The sequence below is a fragment of the Plutella xylostella genome, chromosome 17 (assembly GCF_932276165.1).
Source record: "Plutella xylostella chromosome 17, ilPluXylo3.1, whole genome shotgun sequence".
Lineage (NCBI taxonomy): Eukaryota > Metazoa > Arthropoda > Insecta > Lepidoptera > Plutellidae > Plutella > Plutella xylostella.
Window position 1 is genome coordinate 9,464,135 of NC_063997.1, and position 20,887 is coordinate 9,485,021.

The 20,887-nt window shown below is 34.8% G+C and overlaps 1 protein-coding gene across 2 annotated transcripts in view; it reads left to right on the forward strand.

Annotated features, from left to right (window-relative positions):
* The first annotated feature begins 1,185 nt into the window (after nt 1-1,185).
* Nucleotides 1,186-20,887, forward strand: part of LOC105380215 (thrombospondin type-1 domain-containing protein 7A) — a 57,488-nt gene continuing 37,786 nt past the window's right edge. For both annotated transcript variants that reach the window (XM_048626701.1, XM_048626702.1), the window contains exon 1: nt 1,186-1,467. The gene's annotated coding sequence lies outside the window, so the exon portion shown is untranslated. The remainder of the gene's footprint in view (nt 1,468-20,887) is intronic.

Genomic DNA, 20,887 nt, shown 5'->3' on the forward strand with positions numbered 1-20,887 from the left:
ATATTCAGACGCGACAGCAGCAGAATTATTCTATTACCCTTATAACTTTTAACTGGCTATTGAAAAATCTGCTATAAAATCGAACAGATTCTGGAAAAAGAAGCACGATATTTTTGGATGATTTGTATCTCTCTATATTTATTTGTGTAGATAAAATATATATCAGATATTGCTGCTTCTGCCAATCTTCGTCGGTGTGTAAGATTACCCCACATAGCACCTACACTTAGATCGGATTACGATATATGTATAAGCTTTATCCAGCTGCAGCCATAATATTACATAAGAAAATCTTTACTGCAAGTAGTATTGATATTTTATTCAAAACGAGACTATATTCATATGAGGTTAAGGTTGAATAAAGATTGTTCGCTGGTGGTGAAAGCAAGTGGAAGACGTAGTTTGGTGCCAGAAGCCTAATCCTTCTTGTAACTTTAACTGACATTCATGTAATGAACTTGGATTAGTTACACGGCTATTATAATATCACAAACCATTTAAACGTAACCGAATTATACTTATGGACATAACTGCCAATTGATTTATACCAATATTTACTTATACTGAATAATTATTACTGTAAAATATGTACCTCTATCTAACTGAAATAGTCAAGTATACTGAAACCAGTCTATAAAGACCTGTAATCTTATGAGCACGGTGGGCACAGGGAGGTCTTGTAATCATGCCGGTTGGCGAAAGGGCTCGCGAATGTTTCCTGATTCCGCGCAACGTATCGAGTCGACCGCCCTCGCGCGGGCAAAGAATATGGAGCTGTAGATGTGGTGAAGGCTACATTTAAAACTTCATGTAGAGATTACCATGCTGTTGCTGGTAAGTGTAAAAAAAATAATTAAATATTAAATACATGCAAAAAGTTACGTTAAGTTACATTACACTTCGCAAGTGACAGATGAGGCTGCAAAAATCCCGCTATTCTCTTTTAGAAAGGGGCTCCTGCGTGACTACTAATCAAGAGTATCTGCTTAAAATACGTCCGTCCGCCAGTCAGTGACTGACAACGACACTGATTGGCACATCATTCCTCTAACTAACGCTAGCCAACTGTCACTGGCAAGTAAAGAACATACTGAAGCAGAATAACTTAGCAGTGTCTCATCTGCAGAAATCTTCCCCCTCATACTCTTTGGCGGCGCGGCGCGCGGCTCCGGGCCAGTGCCCCGCGCGGCGCCACCACTACCGCGCGCCTCCACCGAGTCATCTCCCGTTAAACGAACTGTACCCAGCAAAATACACCTGATTATGACCACCATGCATTGCGTCTCGGGAAATAATCCCTCAGCCGTTGCGTTCTTGTAAACTGTTGAAGCAGTTGCCATTGCTTGTTCTAAAGTTTTCCATCGCGCGTGCAATCAGAAACAATTACTTTAACGTTCGTTCAGGAGAGAGGTGTTTTTACAAACTCTTTGTGTAAAATCAGCACATGCTGTAGAAACCCATTAACAGGTGAGTTTGTGTTTCATTATCTAGAAACAGTTAGTGCTTATGTTGTTAAGTATTGATTGTAGAGAGCGGATTGTCTGACTATTTTAGATCATCCCACGCTTAACCTTTGCCGGTTATTGAAATACTGAAATGAAAAAACAATAGAGAGCATGAAGAGCTATTTCTGAAATAACTTTTTAAAAGTAGGTAACTTACTTAATTATTAGGCATACAATTACTTGATACCTTGATAATACCTATACAGTGACTTTTATAATAGCGAGAATATTTTTTTATAATTTTAGTAGCTACATACTGTAATGAGGCGAGCAATCAAGAACACGGTTGATGTGCGAATGGTCTTTATTATTAATATGAAGTACGTATTAGGTACCTATGTATGGAGGGAAGGTGTTGCCACACTACACCTTCCCCCTTTTCGAAAAAAAAAATGGTATAATACATTTTTTTAAATTAGTTTATAAACAAATACCTAGGCTATTATTAATTTTGAAAAAATCCAGATTTCATTATAATATTGACAAATTCGGTTAAAATTCGGAACACCAAACAATTTTACCTATTTATTATTAATATCATTATCATTTGAACCTATTGAAAAAAAATGTATTGAACACGAAACAATTTTTAATAATACCATTGACATCAATTTTTTTTTATATATATAGGTAGATATAATGATTTATGTACTTAAACTCTAAAAATTACTTTAAGTGTGTACTTTCATGGTAAACAAAATATAATGGCAATAAAAGTATGAACAATATTATTATTATTTTTACACTGTTAGTTTTTGTTATGCTTATATTCTATGTTCAAATATCAATACAAAGGTATATAACTTTTCAAATTTTAATATTAGTTTAATAACCTGAACACAATTTCACAAGTAAGTTATATTTGTAGTACACACTTTAGTACAATATTCATATTTAAAAAATAAGTGCAATTCCACTTTGATACATAGCAATAATTATCTATAGCCAAAATTATTATACAGTAAATTATACTTTTGCTTAAAACTAAACATATTATCTTAACATAAAGTAATGTTAAATGAAAAACCAATAAATGAAGAATATTTAACATTATGTATGTTATTCCTGTTATTATTATTTGATATTCATCATGTTGAATGAAGGGAGTAATAATCAGAAGCAAGCACAGGTTGAAATATCATATTCTTAAAAATACACGAATGATTATACTTTTGTAACTTAAAACTACTTATAACGTACTGTTGACGCATTGTTGACGACTATAAAGACTCGCTTGTTCATAATTTTACTACCCAAAATTAAATGTAGGTATATAGGTATTATTTAAAATCTTTTATTTTTATTACACCTGTATAGCTGTATAGGTACCCTTAAAATGTATACTCCAAACATATTTTTAGATTTAATATTAAAATTTCAATAAGTATTTATATTAATTATTTCAAGTTATTTAGTTTCAATATTATTAAAACTCCGTATATATACTTGTTCTACAAGAAACTCATTGAACACAAGTTGTGTCCAACTAAAATTCAAAATTATCTAATGATTATAGAAGGATTTGTCCTTGATTGTACTTGTAAATATATTTAAATTGAAATTATTCGTTTATTTGATTTATTTACTACATTATGATTAAAACTTTATCTTATCTTCTTTTTTATATATTAAACTGACGTATGTTATTAATTCAAATCATTATAATGTTTCTTCCTATACATATTTCCTTTTTTAAATACTTCTTTTGACATTTACTATATTTTATTTATTTTGCGTATATTTATCATCATTCATATTCGTTTATTTTCAAAATTACCTTTAATCATTTATTTATACTTTATTTCATTTATTTTGCGTATATATTTCATCATTCATATTCTTTTATTTTCAAAGTCATCTTTTTATTATTTATTTATACTTTTATTTCATTTCACACACATACATTTACGAAAAGGTACATATAATTATTTCCACTCTTTGGTGGGCCAGCGCTGGTCTTCATTATTTATTTATATATTTATCTGTAGGGTACGCGAAACAACGAGAGTCGACTCTATAATAATTATAATATAAAACACATATTCCATAAATATTACAAGGGCACATTTAAACTAGCTCTACTCTTAGGCAATTCCAAAATTCTTCACGGAGGGTTCTCGACCGCACTATGATCAGAAATAAGGACGTGACACCTTGTTGTACCCTACCATATGTACCTTCGATGACTTTGCTATTTACTTTTTATTTATATAAGTCCTCTGACCATACGTAATCGCTAATTATCTAAGTAATTGCGCTCTGTATGTCCCTTACTCGTATTACCTTCTTTATATTACTCATATCCTTTAGAATCCTTCGGCCAATAAAATATTGTTAACGCTTGGGTGATCAGTCCAATTGTTTATCAACGTCTTAGAGACCAAAGTATCCTCAACCATACATTACTCACGTGCACAATGAGCTACTGAACCTTCATACATTATCATATATTCTTCATCATTGCTTACTCATAATCATTTTCTCCATAAATCATACATCTTCATTCAATTTACAAAACTAATCAATCCTCAAGACTCAAAAGAGTACTAAACAATCTTTATACTTGTACATCGATACCTATACCCTTCGCTTATCTACATACGACGACGGCAAGACGATTCGTACCTAATCATCATTTCTTGGAACGACAAAAAGATCTTTAATACTACATCCAGCCGTGTCTTTGCTCGCAAAATAAACTTTATACTGTATATTTTACTTATATTTCTTCTATTACGATTCTGTTTTCTTTTTAAACCATTATGTTTATGTAACAATATCTAATATTTATTTACTATATTTTTATTCTTTACATTCCAAACTTTATAATTTTTATTTATGGGTAGGTACCTATACTATACCAGTTACATATTTTTCAAAATCATATTTCCTAATTTAATTCTGGTACGTAGTTATAATGTTTTTATTAGTTTACTCAATTTATTTATTAATATATAATACTGAAGTTACGTACGTGTCGTTCTGACATACTGTTCATTTCGAATAATTTGTATTGAAAGTTTTGTTGATACTGGAACTTCGTTATACTATCGGGATATTTAATAGAAAAAATACCAATGCCAAATCCTTAAGTTATTTTAATATGGTGTCAGGTGGTGTTTGAACTGGTGGTCAGGTTTCTCTGAATCTAACTGTACGTAAGTATTTATTTTTATCATCAGTTTTTATTTTTATAATGTATTTAATTATCTAACGCGTTGAATTTTTGACTACTGCATATTTCGTGATTCTGTTGTAATACTTCCAATGAATGATATCCTAAACGTAGTTACATCCAAAAATAATAAATTTATTTTAGACCTGTTATAACTTTAGCTTAAGTGTTGCATCGAGACATGACATGATTTCCCAATATGCATGATCATCAGATTCCTCACTGCATGCGCGGCGGATCGAAATACGATATCTGTTGAGCGTGTGACCATTTTTGTGAGAAGTATTTTGTTATATGGATTCAAAGAATAATGCTATGCATCGCTCCAAATATGTAATTGAACTTTGATACGATATTTTTATACTTAATAAGAAAATGGGGAAAAATACTATCGGGTTGCTATTGCAAGACTATGACAAACTCTTTATTACTGCACAAGGTAAACTCTAATACAAGAAAAATTGTTATGACGGGTTTAAAAAAAATCTAATTACTGATAAAATACATATAGTTTTTGATTAAGTATGGTTAAACGTACTCATACATACGTAGGTATGAAATAAGTATTTACGCGGGATTAACTTTATTACTAGAATTAAAATATTAAGATTTGTATTTATTGAATTGCATATTTACGTACTATTAATTTTATTTGACCAATATCTGGCTCATAGTGGATTATTTAATTAATTGATTTTTATTTTTCTATTTTACTTTTTATTTGTTTAAGTATTTATAATTGTAAATTAAGTGCAATAAAATATTTTATTTATTATTTCTTATCTTCGTATCTATAATATTATGTGATTTAATAAATGAATAGCGGTTTAATTTTTAAATGTAAATAATCAATTTAAATATAGCTAAAAAAATGGCTAGTCAAGGAATGTTTTTATAGACCAAAAGTTTTTATAGTACCAAAGAACATTTTTAATTTAAGTGATTAAGTAAGTAAATAGGAAATTGTGCAATGCATTGAATTTGTAATTTGGATTATTTTATATTTTAAACAAAAATGTATCTATTTAAGTATATAATTTAATTTATTGTAATTTGATTAGGTTAGCAGTTTAATTTTGAAATTTGAATAGTACTTTGACGGAATTTAGACATTTTAAATTAAAAAATATTTTCGAACAAACTATAAAAAATAAGGTAATTATATATTTTATTATTTGGTAATTTTATGAGTTCCATTATTTATCGGTATTAGAATTGTCTTATCTTTTAAAAATCATTTTTTTTTTTTGTGATTTAAGCCAAACATTACGAGTACTTTAACCTGAAAAAGAAAATATCCTGAAATGAAATATAATATTATGTAGGTAATATAACAATTGACAATAAGTATCGACACGTACGATAAGTATTTGATTTTCTTATAATTTTTACTAGATTTACTTGATGAAATTACCTAGTCGTCAACAAGCGTCAATAACTAATTACATATATCTTTTCCCAAAGAAAATAAACATGCAACAATTTATAACTGAATTACTAATATTAATACTTTAGAACTGAATTACTATTTAAGCATTCGAATACTATTTATTCTTACTGAAATATTTATGTATTCATCTTCTACATAAAATTACAAAAATACTTTACTTATATTTTGACAACAATAACTTTACGAATTTAACTGAAAAAATGTAAATCAACTCAAAAAAGAATTTAAATAATTTGCAAACCTGAATTTCTAAGTAATGTTCCGAAAGAATATAAATTTCTCATCTGGGTGGCGCGGCGGTAGAACATGCGGGGATCCAACTGTGGGCGCGTCTAGCTCCTCGCGTCCCTCTGGGCAGCATCAGGCAGCAGCATCCTCCTCCAGCCTCGCAGCTGTAGCTCGGAGGACATCCTCTGCTACCCGACTCGCACACTCCCAGCGCCTTCTCCTCAACAGCCAATTTGTCTCCCGGCGCCATCCATATTTTTTTTTGTAGAATTGTATTTTTATTTTGTCCACTTGTTTGTCATGTTTATTTTCTTCAAGTTTCATTGCTTATAATAGCATGATTATATTATTTATTGGAATTTTAATCCTATAGATTATATTGATTGTCCATTTTCATTTTATTTTTACTATCATTATCACTCACACTACTTTTTTTTAAATGTAAAAGTCCTTTGTTTTTAATTTATTTTATTTTTCGGTCCGCCGGCACTGCCACGGAGGCAGGCCGGCTGGCACGGTCGCCATGTAATGAGGCGAGCAATCAAGAACACGGTTGATGTGCGAATGGTCTTTATTATTAATATGAAGTACGTATTAGGTACCTATGTATGGAGGGAAGGTGTTGCCACACTACAATACCGTCTAGCTGGCTGCGAGCACGACTTATAAAGTAGGTACTTATTCATTAATATTACACAGCCATAGATAAAAATATATATATATCCATACAATTTTGAGACTCTTCTCCTTGAATATTTTATTCAAAAGTCAGGCTGAGCCTAAATTATTATAATAAACTTTGTAAATTTTGCAATACCTCTTTATCACTGTCCGATATTTACCAACGCAATTTAAAAAATAATGTAAAAATAAGATAACTATTGATACCTAATCTAACTTTAATAGATTTGTAATGAAATAAAGGTCAATTAGACACTACCACAAAATAATTATTGAGTATCTATTTCCGTTTTCTACTCTTATTTCCCAAGCTGTAAATTACATTCGTGTTTTCACGCGGAAAAGTCTCCTGGCCCCTTTCATTTTCCCGAACAGCCTGTAGTTTCAGGACATTTGAAATGCAAATGTTTCAGTTCCGATTGGGATCGAAATTATACGTTGTCACACCCGGCGCAATTACAGTGACTGTCCCGCCATGCCGGCGTTGCTTATTAATCGACCATCTGAATAAGAAACATGACTAACTGCGCCTACCTAGTGACCTAGATGTTACAAAGACGTTTTAAAAGAAGCGCCAAATATTACTCAGAAATAATATATGTATGATCAAACCTTGGAGACAAACTGAAGGGCTAGCACGGTGCGCAATTAAGGCGAGACAAAGTTCTCCATCCGCTCGCCCTTGAGACTGTGCGATGTGAGTGAGTGCGATGCAAAACTTTTGTCACGTCTTCATTGCGCCCCGTGCTACTGGCCGAGGCTTTCATACTGTCACACATATAAAAAGTCATATCAATAAACGCCCTCTTTTTAACCGACTTCAAAAAAAGGAGGAGGTTCTCAATTCGTCGGGATCTTTTTTTTTTTTTTTATGTATGTTCACCGATTACTCCGCCGTTTATGGACCGATTTTGAAAATTCTTTTTTTTATGCTTTGGGTTGAGCTCCCAGGTGGTCCCTTTTTTTTCAGAATTTTGTTTCTCCCCTAAGTCTGGGTAAAAGGGGCAAAAACAGGGTATGAATTTCCATTTTGGGAACCTATAAACCGATTCTAATGAAATTTAGAACGTAAATATAGTTCTTATAATTAAAAAAATATGATGGTGACCTTGACCTGATCTGATGATGGAAACGGAAGACAGTCAAGGGAACTCCTCAACGGTATATAGCAACTACCTCGTGCTTAGGCTTGAATGATTTGAATTGAATAGTAGGACGTAATGGTATCATTTGCATTTTACTTTTGAGTGACAATTTATAATTGCAAATAAACTAGACATAGACATAGACACATCGTTTATTTACTAAAAGAATACACATCACAAATACAACACAACATCAAAAGGAACCAGTGACATGAAGAAGAGTCACAATAATTGTGGTGTGTATTATGTCAGTAAAATGGCTCTGACTCAGCATGTGCTGTACACAAAAAATATACAGCTAATTATAACTAAAAACAATAAAATAAAATAATAATTTAAAAAAATAAAAAACCGACTTCAAATATTACTAAAAAGTAAGAAATAATTAATAATAGCAGGAACTATTCTTTTTTGAAGTTGGTGCCATATTTCTTCAGATTCCTTTGTCGAAAAAGAATAGTTCCTGCTATTATTAATTATTTCTTACTTTTCAGTAATATGTGAAGTCGGTTTTTTATTTTTTTAATTATTATTTTATGTGGTCAACAAAACACAACCGAGTCTGTCCTTCAGTTTCAGAACTAAGGTTACACTTGGTTAAGGACTACACGTACATCGTAGAACCACCCCTTTTTTATCGGTGGTGAAACATAACAACATTACGGCGGTTTCACTAAGCGGTTGTACGTACACCGTACAGTTAACCCCGCCCCGGCCGTTCATGTGAACATAATATGACGAGCGAATGTATAATTTCCGTCAATATCGGGTGTCAGTCTTGTATAGAATAGGGAGAGGTCTTGTCTCGCGGCTCACGGGTTTCCTGTTCAATTAACAAGTTAATTAACTTAGTACACGGGTTCACTGCAAACTCGATACCTATGATGATACACATCTATGTTGAGATTATTTACATACATATGTACCATACTATAATAGCTGACATTCTAAAACATACAATACACACGCATTAAGAACCTCAAGCTTTTTTCGCAGTCGATTAAAACTAACTATATTGTACAATAGCCGACCTATGAAATGCACTTAATCTAAGAGAAAGTTAGGCCAAGTTTTCCTGAACGCTAACCTTTTTACACAAAAGAACAATCTTACACAGGACTTCCATTAGCCGACGTGGGGATGCAAGGGGTAATGCTGACTGACGGCCCGCACTGCTCCAGTCTATTTCTGTGAGAGCAAGGAGGTTGAGCATTATTGGAAAAATAGTTTACCTACTTGGTTAGCGTTGCTGGCTGGATTGAACGCAATGGTAGAGGAAAAAGTGTTTAACGATCGATGCTTGAATAGAAAAAGGGGTGATGTTTTCTTTTTTATCTAAGTAGGTACAAATAAAATAAAAAAAACTTATCATTTTTGTTATTTAGTTTCACATATAGGTAACTTATTCATTTACTGGTGGTATAATCCGACATTATCCGAGAATAACAGATATAATCCGAGGGCATTAAAGAAACATTTACACATTTTTGCCATAAGCATTTACTCAAGAATCGGGATGAGAGCAGACAAATTATTTCCGATTTCCTATCCACCGCCACCACCATGGCTGCATGACAAAGCTCTATTTGTGCTCATTCTCTGCTTAATGGAATTAGTAGCGAAGACAAAACTTCGTTACCCATTTGCGGCACAAGATACAAGTTTATTATTAAAGATGCTACGTGGGTGCTGTTTCATACCTATTGGATATACTTACATAAAATAAAATATAGTTAACATAGTACATTTTTGTGTACGAGATGAAATAGTTTTGTCGCTCATCACAGTCAGTAGTCATAGATCAGTCCCCGTTTCACGGATCCATTATCGACTTAGATAAAACATCAAATATAACACGATTCGGGAAAAATATGGCACAGGGATTGATGGGACGAGCATTAAACTAGTTTATCGACGTAGATAACGGACCTGTGCCGCAGGGTACTAGTAGTTAGAAGGGACCGCCTCTCACTGGAAACTACTATCCCAACATCCCCCGTGAAATAACCGTAATCCTATCAGCCTTTTTGAAACATAAAAAAAATTCAAATGAATATTTTTCAGTCATATTCCCACTAATAAGCAATCCAAAACAGGGGTGTATGTTGTGAAAAACATCCGGCCCATTAGTTCCCGTCTAGCCAATTTGTAAGCTTTTAGTGGCAGACTGCGCTTTTGCTATAGCTGTGTATTGTACAGAAGACGACACCATAAAAGCAAAATGCTCCGTTCAAATTTAACTCTTACGAGGTACGGAACAAGCATGGTAGTGATTTCAAAATTTACGCTTAGCAATGCCACTTGCCTAGTGTATATAAATTGCCAAGTTGCTCGCTGTAATTCGGGTAGTGGTTGCTTTGTTTCATGATCGCCTGGTAGACACATCGGTTTAAAGCTACAAAATGTATTTTTTTTAAATGTAAGTCTTTGTTGAATTACAAAATATTGAAACACTAGCTGCTCCCGCGCGCTTCGCTTCGCCTTAAAAAGATTTCCCGTGGGAATTCCGGGATAAAAAGTAGCCTATGTTCTTTCCCAGGGTCTAGACCGTATGTATACCAAATTTCATTCAAATCCGTTCAGTAGTTTTGGCGTGAAAGAGTAACAGACAGACAGACAGACAGACAGACAGACAGACACAGTTACTTTCGCATTTATAATATTAGTTAGGATTACCTTCGCTCCGTCATAAACAATAAAGTAACAGTTAAAGTTAAATGGTGCAACCCACCCTAACAGAAAAAAATATACTCATCTCGTTATTCTTGTCAATTTTAAATTTCCGTCACATACAATACTTATGTACTACCTACTTTGATATATGCTGAAACTTTCTACAAAGGAGCCTCAAATCCACTACTTATGTGTTTCGTATTTTATTCCAAAATACTCCAATACAATACATCAATAGAATACTTAAGGAATAGTTCCAATAGGAGTTTCTTATTCGAGTGAGTTCTTTCAGAAAATACTCTTTGTAAGAGCACAATGGACAGTGAAAGTTTCACTCAATTAGGAACTAAGTTTTTAGGGTTCCCCACTAAGAGGATTTCAGCAAGCAATCACTATTGCTCGCACTTTGTTCGTGGGCCTAAATGCGAGCTCATTTTGACTACCGTAATCGGATTCGAATTCCAAGTGAAAATTTTGAACCAGGAATGACTTGCTAATTATTTTCCAAATGTTCATCGTTTTGAGTTGTTGATAGCCCCCTGGCATCAACAGGCACTTTCTCATTAACCGTACCTATGGATAAGTATAATTTAATTTTTCACACAGTGTGTATTTCCATTGGCGCATTAGTTAGAGTAGATTATTATTGAAATAGTTTAAGTATACGGAATCCTTCTTAGTATCCATCCATAATCTAGCTGTTTTAGGATCAGACAATATGTTCATTATTATCGCACATTTACTCAGCACATTTTTGGTTATTATGTACAATACAATTAGATGAATTTGTGATTTGTGTGATAGTAATAAATGATGAATTTGATGATAGACCGCAATGAAACCGGGTTTGTTGCGAAAACCACAAATAACGGTTAGTGATTACTCTGTACACATGGACATAGGTATACGGGGTACCTATGTAATATTGATTTGATTACATACAAAGTACACGAAATAAAAGTGACTGAAGGACTTTTAAAATACATAATATACATATAGAGCTTAATGCATAAGTAGTTTAGACGAACCTTTTGATTGCTAAAAGTAGGATACCTAGTCTGAAAAATATGTTTGTCTGTATCATGTACATGTACAATCAATACATACATATACCACACGTTCGTTTGATGAAACGTGAATATTTAGTCGAGTTCCATGAATCGACACGACGCTCCAGATTGGTGCTGTATATTTATTCCCTTTGACCGGGCGCCTGAATCCGAGCTGGAGGGAATGAGAAACTTCGAATGTGTGAGCTCGGGGCCTGCAATATTTACTCAATATCTAGTTAGAACCCCGACGTAAAAGATGGGTGTTAAGTTTAACGTCTCTGTGTATCTGAGCCGCGAGCACAGATTTCGAAACCTCCGTTTACGTTGCGTATCGTCAAATGTCACTGTCAAAATGTAAGGTAAATTTGTTAGTTCCAAAGGTGGCATTTGTTTTTTCCATATGTTTGGGTAGATTCGAAAAAAGAATCGAATCCTGTGCTCGCGGCTCTGTTTGTGGTAGCGTAGCTTTCAAACTGCGGAACCGATTTTCGATTTGTTTTTTTTTTTGGATCATTGGTAATGACCCCGAGTGTTGTTAGCCATATTTTGTGAAAATATATGGCTTAGCTTTCCAAAAGTTATGCAACTTTTAGTGTTGAATATCGGGGGTTTCTAACGTTGGTTAGGTCAGGTTTTCTGTAGCAGTCTTTAATTAAGTAGACATTATAATCATATTATAACTGTGGAGGTAATCTACTGGAAAACATTCAGCCGTAAAGAAATCGCATATAATCAAATATCCAATTCCAGTGTAGGTATGATCGAACCTTCATAAATAAAAGTCGTGAAAAAATATTCGCTCCCACAAAATTACTCTGGAACCGAAACGCCGAAAGAAAATAGTCTATTAAAGGGAGCAGCGAGACTCATAACCCAATTAAGACCAGCGGAGCGATGGTAACAACTGTGTTTCTCCACTCAGTTGTCCCCTGAATTATCTGAATTTCAAGCAAAAATGATCCTAAAAGTGATTGGATAAAAACCACGTTTGAATTAGCTTCGTTAATCAAAGGGTCCCCCCAAAATGGATGCAAGTAAGTATCCAAATGTGCCAAATGAGAAGGTTTGCGGGTAACTGGAAACCGTATAGTTGTGCGCTGAAATTAATGGTCGTTTGTAGATGGCGGCACTGTCTGTGCGTCCGGTTTGTATGTAGTTTGTACAAATGACATGGGAATAGCCGTTTTCGGCGTAAAAGAGAGTAAGTTAAAGGAAATTGGGGCATTTTGTTTGCAAACCTCGTACAGTTAGGACATAATATTATGTTATTTAATATATTATTGTTTATAATAATATTTATATAATATTAATGATTTATTTAATTCTTATTTACTTTTTATGGATATTAGGTGAAAACGCCAGTCTTTCATAAATCTCCACGATCAGTTAATACTTTAGTACTTAAGTAATTACTTATTCAATTAAAATATTTATATTTTTTTGCCATATCGGTTAAATAATAAATAAATAAAAATAAAAATCTGTTAAACAATTATCACTCACATTTTATTACACCATTTCGTCGGCGCCGACCGTCAATTTATTTCATAATAAATGTGCAAGCCACACCCGAATAAATGAATTTATCATTTAGCTGAACCCATTACCTTGCGATGGGATTGTGTATGTAGGACGCGGGTTTGTCGCAGGGACCGCAAAAATGAGCACATTATAAACAGTTAGGAGGGAAGAGGGAGCATTAATGTAAAAGGAAAATGGAATGCTTTTAAAACTGAAAACAGTTGCGTGAAAACTTTTGGTGAAAATGCGGTTTTGCTTTGTTTTGGTAAAGAAGGCCACATGGCAGGATTAAAATATAAGGAAGAAATTGTTAGTTGCAGTTTCTAGTTCAAAAATGAAATGGTATATTCAATGGTGTATATCTGGGTCGTCGCTAACTATTTATTTCCAATTTACAGCGCTGCCTAGCATGAGTTTGTTAGACTCAAATATTGTAACCAACAGAAACCAGTTACAAAGTAGACCCGTTTTTGTGCCACACTTATCTCCCGGCGTTCCACAAAGGTGCGTCAAAGTCGCGCCAAGTTTCAATTAAAATCTTTCCCGTTCGCTCTTGACACTAGAGCCCTCACGGCGTCCTACATTCTTAATTTGGCTGTAAACTCAATAGCCGCCGCCTGAGGGCCGGGGCAGAGCGAACGACAGTTGTAGTGGAGGCGCAGTGGCTGGTGACAATCCGGTTACCGGTCGCCCGGACCCGGTTGCCGCCCGGTCGCCCGGTGGAGTGGCACGTGCGTCATGAAACGTGGCTGGAATTGGCATGGATTTCACAGTGTGGTACAGCGGAGGTATAGTTGAGTTAATAATTCTGAGTTAACAATTAGCTTATTTTCGGTTACATTCTACACAATATTGGGAGATTAGTTATTAGGTGTATGTGGAAAATATATAATTTTGAGCTTGCGTTGCGTTGTTGTGTATCCGTTTCATAGGCTTCATTTTCATTTCTGCTTCCATGACGTCTAAATTATTAACAAATTTAGATTTCGAACTGTCATCTCTCTTAAATATATTATTCTCTAGTACTTTTTTTGACCCTCCATGAAGGCTGCTAAACTGCACCACCGCTATAGCAGTCTCTCCATACGAGGGTGCTCGCGTGAGGAGCGCCGCCATTTCTGATGCACTCTTCTGTCAATTCGGAACTGACATCCTCTGTGCTATGCACTCCTGGTACTGGGGGCCAATTGGCTGTATAATTTTTTAAACTACTATGCTATCGGATATCGTATCAGCTAAAATTTTTCTGTCACAACCACAACTAGGGCATTTATTTATATATTTACAAATTCTTTGGGTGCTTTATTGGTGGCCTTACTAATTTAAAATGGTACCTTTGTATGATTATATTGGTCTATTAAATAAAATCACAGCACATGATGTCATCTAGGGCTGAACTGAAGGAAGTCGAAAGGCAAACACAGCTTTACAATACAATACAAAACACTTTATTTGCACCAAGAACAAAAAAATACAAAAAAAAAACAAAACTTAAAATAAAACAGTACAAAAAGGCGGCCTTATTGCTTATAGCAATCTCTACCAGACAACCTTTGGATGGAAGAGAGTAAGTCTATATGTGTGTGATAAGCTTTAGGTCTTTGTTACAGGAGTTAAGTATTATCTTACACATTTTGAAGAATGAATCTCTGTTCTCGAGCTTAATATAGAGACTATTTAAGTTCACCGAACTAATTTAAATAGTGTCAGGTCGGGAAAACTAATTTTACTTATCTTAATTTCACGCTGCTTGCTCGTAGTTGTTACCATAATGAAGTTTACTGAAGGAAAAACTAATTAGGTTTTAATTTTTCAAAGTAAGTTCTCAGAACTCTGTGGCATTTGCATTATACAGCTTCCGGGTAGAATGCAGATTTAAAATGGACCCAACCTACTTATGTAATTATTTTAGTTGTAATTCATGTTCACATAAATTAGGTATATTGTGTTTAATTATAGCTAAAAGCGGGTGGCTCGCTTGCAAGTCACCTGTGGCCTCGCCCTTCGCGGATTACAGTTGTGAGCATGTTATGTACCTATGTATAAAAAGCCTATGGTGTACCTAATTTTATTGAAGCACTGACTTCACTGCACCAAACAACTTAGCCAACAAGTGACAAGCCCTCGCCGCCATGGCCACTGCAAGCTCAGTTTATTGCTTCTACAATATTCTAGAAACTTCAGCTGCGCCTCGCGTGCTCGCCGTTTAATCTATTTGACTTTCTTTGTGTTGTCTACAAGGTGAAACATAAGAGAACCAACTTACATCTACAAGCAAGGCAAAGGAAACCAGCTCGTGTTGTAAGGGAATAAGGAAGTAGAGCAGTTTCAGGTTAAATGGATAAAGCTTGAAATACTGAAGTAATTCTTTAAAGTAATCTGTGAGTGGCCGAGGTGACCCATTTTTATAATGTGAAGACCGATTAGTTAAGACAGCCGATTACTTTACTGTATCTTTGTTCGTTAAGGTACAGGTAACTTAAAACTGAAAAAAAGACTGACATCAACTACCCCTCATCTAGATTTGACATATTCTCATTTTCATTCGGGGAAAATCACCCCTCACATTTTCGTAAACTTTTTATAATCCACCCATTCCACTTATTTTAGAAGTCTGGGTACACTGTCGGTGGCAATTTGGGGACCTTTTTTAGGCAAGGTCGGTACAATTATTATCCGGTACATTTGGGGTCTCCGAGTGAGTAAGAATATTCAAAAATTATTAACAAAAATTATTTTATGATAATAATATAGTTATTTCCTTCGAAATTGGCTTCCCTACGAATTGGCACAGTTCCCAACTTAAATTAAAACCTCTAAACAACTGTATTCATTCACCTCCACCGCTTACATCCCTTTGACTGTTAGCTGAAGTAAAGTTTCAACAACAGCAGGCTCTTCACAATGGTGACTCTTATCTACCAGGAATAACGGCGAAATTCCTTTATGTCACACCGCAAAGTTTCTTATTATCTCCAGGATATCGTGATCTCGTAGCTTTTGTTAACCTGGAAATAGAGTCGAAACTCGTCTGGGTAAAGGCTGTTAATATCGGCAGGCAGGCTTTGTTTCGCCAACACATAGTTTGAGGGCCATCGAGCGTTTCCTACTTCATTATTCCGGGTCCTGAGCCACAGCGCGATCAACTCAGATGTGCCACGATGCATATAGTGAAGGTACTTAGAGGTTAAATAACGCGGAGATTAATTTTGTAATGTTAGTGGGATATCTAATCATTACTCTGTGCCAAATTCTATCTTCTATACTCGTGTAATTCAGATCTACGAGAGCTTAGCAAATCTTGAAGACCGTATACAATTTGATTTCAACCTGGTGCTCAATTGTGTGCATCTTAATTTTATGTGTGTTTATCTAGATTCTAGACAGTCTTATTATGAACATAGCTTATGAATAGTTTGTATGTTAGTATGACTCATACAAATCAAAACATTTACACGACTGGAAACTGAAATTTATTTTCATTAAGTACGCGCTAGCTGTTCTATGCCGTAATGCCACCAACAACAAACATTATATTTCTCTAAAGTCATCGTAGGTAAAAGCAATTGAAACATGCTGTATACCTAGTAAGCTCCACATCTGCAGTCATAGATCCATACAACAACAACACAGCCCCTAAACTGTCCCCAGCCCGCGTCCGGTGCACGTTCCAAGTGGCAGCGAAACGCAAACACCCTCGTATATTCACTGCATTGTCCTGCGAAGTGCCAAAACGATACACCCTGTATGTGTGTGTGTGTTTACTTTGACTATGACGGCCGGTTGTGTTTAGGCGTTGTTCCAGGCGTTTAGGTGCTGTACGCTTTTAGGATGGTAAAAAGAAGCTCGTCATTAGTTTTATTTTATAACTAATTACGTATATATTATTTGTAACTTATTTAGGGGCAAGTCGAACGAAACAGTGGAACAACAGAACCATACTTTTCACCATTAAGTATAACAATTGTGCAATGTAATATGTACAGATATATTATTATCTGGTATTAGTAGTAACTACAGCTAACCTGTGAACACAACAAGTATCATTGGTATTTTGTGTTTATTTTTTTAAAGTTTTATTTATATAACAATGTATTTAAGTCTTAAATAATTTTAGTTAATTCGACTTACTTTGATAATCCATCAAACGCACCACCAAAACTCGCAAATCCGCCGCTGTGTAGGGTCACCATGTCACAAGAGAATCGCAGGCTAAGTACACTCAGCAAAAAGACAACGTAACGTAGCACTAACAGCGCACGACCTCGCTAGCCCGGGTCATGCAAACAGGCTCGCACGGTATTGTCCTGAAAGAGCTGAAATGTCATATTTACTTACAGCACAACACCTTATGTACATTTTACTGTACATAAGCTGTACAACATCTGTCACGGTAGGTATAATTGTACTGAGCTGACTCGCCTCCTGTCATACGAAGTGCCCCGTACGGCGCAGCTGCGCGCGGTGCGCCGGCGCAGGCTGTTCGCTGCTCCCGGCAGCAACACTAACGCAGGCTTGCGCGCGCCGTTGCGCCGAATGGTAGATGACTATAACACATTCTTCCTTGGCATTGATATATTCTCGAGCTCACATTCTAAGTACAAACAAGAGGTCTTGCGCAATCTTAACAATACTAATGAATAAATAAACCTACTATACATTGTAATAATATAATATACACATAAATATATATATATACATTAATAGCTATATTACTTGATAAAAATGTTGCATTCACGGATGTTTATATATTTCAATAATACATAATATTATTAATATTAATATTATTTGGGGTAATACACAAAATACTTACTTACATTATATTTGCATACATACTTTACTTACTACATGATTTACACACACCATCTGTTCTGACTGTTGTTTTTGTTATTTAATTAATATTTAACATAGTAATACGTGGATAACGCTGTGGGTTATACATTCTGTCATGTAACATATTTAAGATCATATATCTAAGTTTTAATGTATAACTGTTTGTTATCCCTAACAAATAAAATAAAATAAAATAAAATACTGTACACACAGTAGTTTACGTAACAGGTTGGAGTTGGAGCTATTCACGCTATGGTTATTAATTCTTCAACGAATACTGCAAACGGCTGCGAGATATTGTTTTGTAAAACTGAAAACGGCTGCGATAATTATTGCAAAATTTTAAGCTTACGATATTGTATCTTTGGGTGGCATTGGGGCCCTTTCATACTAGTATTACTAGTACTAGCATTTTGCATATCTACTTTTGCCAGAGTGTACTTACCTAGTTATGCAGATAACCATCATATGGTTAGTCGGAGCTTTCATATAAAGTTTATTTATTATTATTTATCTATTTATTTATAAACATTTCAGTGATACATAGGGTACAGAAGAATTCCCACAAAACCAATATTTTTGGTTTGACTGTGGGTAAACGGTGACATTTTAATTAAGCTGTTATTTAAAAATTAACAAAATAAACAATATATTGACTGTGTCAAGTGAGCAGTGCAAGGAAGGCACCACTCTCAATCATAATAAGTTTTAAGTATCGTAATAAGTTTTAAGTAAATGTTTTTTTAATAATGTTTTAAATAAAGATATTTTTTTCTCATTTTTAATACTTACCGGTAATTCATTATATAATTTGGGTATTTGTTTACAGAGCATTCTTCCACCAAAATAATTATTTGTATATGGTATTTGGTACCTTCCTTGCACAGCCCCTCTTGTGCCGCAAGTATGCTGGATAGGTATTTTATGTTCTTCACTACCATGGCTGTTTACAAGGAGGAGATATTTATGCTTAAGGCTTGCTGGTAAAATGTTACATGTTTCAAAAAGGATTCTATAATCGTGGTTACATTTAGCTTTTGTCTTTTTATCTATAATTAATTTTAAGAATTTTATTTGCATTTTTTCTATCTTTTCAATATGAGTTTTGAATGTAAGTCCATAACAGTGCAGAGAATAACCAATTATACTGTCAACCAGGGCTAGATAAAGACATTTCAATATACTTCTAGGTACTTTAAAGCTTAGTTGATAGAATTTACTTAATAAAATTCTTAATTTGTTCATAACATAATCTACAGGTTTGATCCATCCGAAGTTCTCATCTATTTGCATACCAAGGTAAGTGACTTGTTCGACTCGTTCTATAGACCCACACGTGCAGTGATTTTGCATTCTATGAAAACATTCGTACGAATGTGTTATTATATTACAAGTGTTATTTGATAATAAAGCATACGGTGAGTGAATGACTAACATTTTGGTTTTATCTGCATTAATTATTATTCCATTATCATGTGACCATTTAATTACGTTATCTACGTCCTCTTGCACAAGACGCTGGACCTCGGCCATATCACGGCCCGCGAGGAACGCGCACAGGTCATCCGCAAACATGTACGCCGAGCAGTGCCGCAGCACCCGGCACAGGCTGTTGACCAGCATCAGGTAGCACACGGGCCCGGCCGCCGAGCCCTGCGGCACCCCGCAGCGCACGGCCCGCGGCTCGCTGAGCGAGTCCGCCACACGCACGCGGTAAGAGCGCGAGGTGAGGTAGTCCCGGAACCACTCGTTCACTGGCCCCCTCACCCCGCACTCCCCCATGGCGCGAAGCGGCATCTCGTGCACGAGGGTGTCGAACGCTTTCTTGAAATCAAAAAATATTGCTACAATAAATTGTTTGTTATTGAGATGTGTATTAATATTGTCTGTAAAGTTAGTTAAAAGAGTTCCAGTACTTCTGCCTCTCTGGAAACCATGTTGATTAGGGTCCAAGATGTTGTTATTGCTTAAGAATGAGCCTAATTGGTTCACAATACATTTTTCAATGACTTTCTCTATGCTTGACAAAATGGCGATGGGTCTATAGTTAGTAGTTAATTTGTGATCACCTTTTTTAAATATGGGGCGTAGAATAGCTTCTTTTAAACGTTCAGGGAACTTAGAATGGATCACACAGAGGTTGGTAAGTTTAGCAATTATAAGTTTGCCTTCGAATCCCTCGTGCTTTATGTGCCTATAACCTACATATACATAATATTATGATTAATGATTGTATTTATCTGTATCAACTATTTTGTAATATTGTTTAATATAAATTCACTGAGTGTATCAACTTATTGATAAAACGTTTTCCTTTTAGGGAAAACGATCCAATTAATTATGCCTTTATTCTTGAAAACTGAATTATAATGTTGCTTTGTTTTATAAAAAGAAAATACAATATTTTGCCGGAACCTAAACAATTTAATAAAGTAGACAATGTAGAAATCGATACAATTTTGCTAGTGACGAAAATTCTTCGCAAAGTGAAATTGGAACTCATTGCACGTTCTCCTCCATGCGAGGCGGATGGAAAACCTACTTCGCAAACAAAAAGGGATCGCCTTTTTTAAAAAAAGAAGCGTTGTAAATTTGAAACTCCATATTTGAGAGTGGAATTTTGC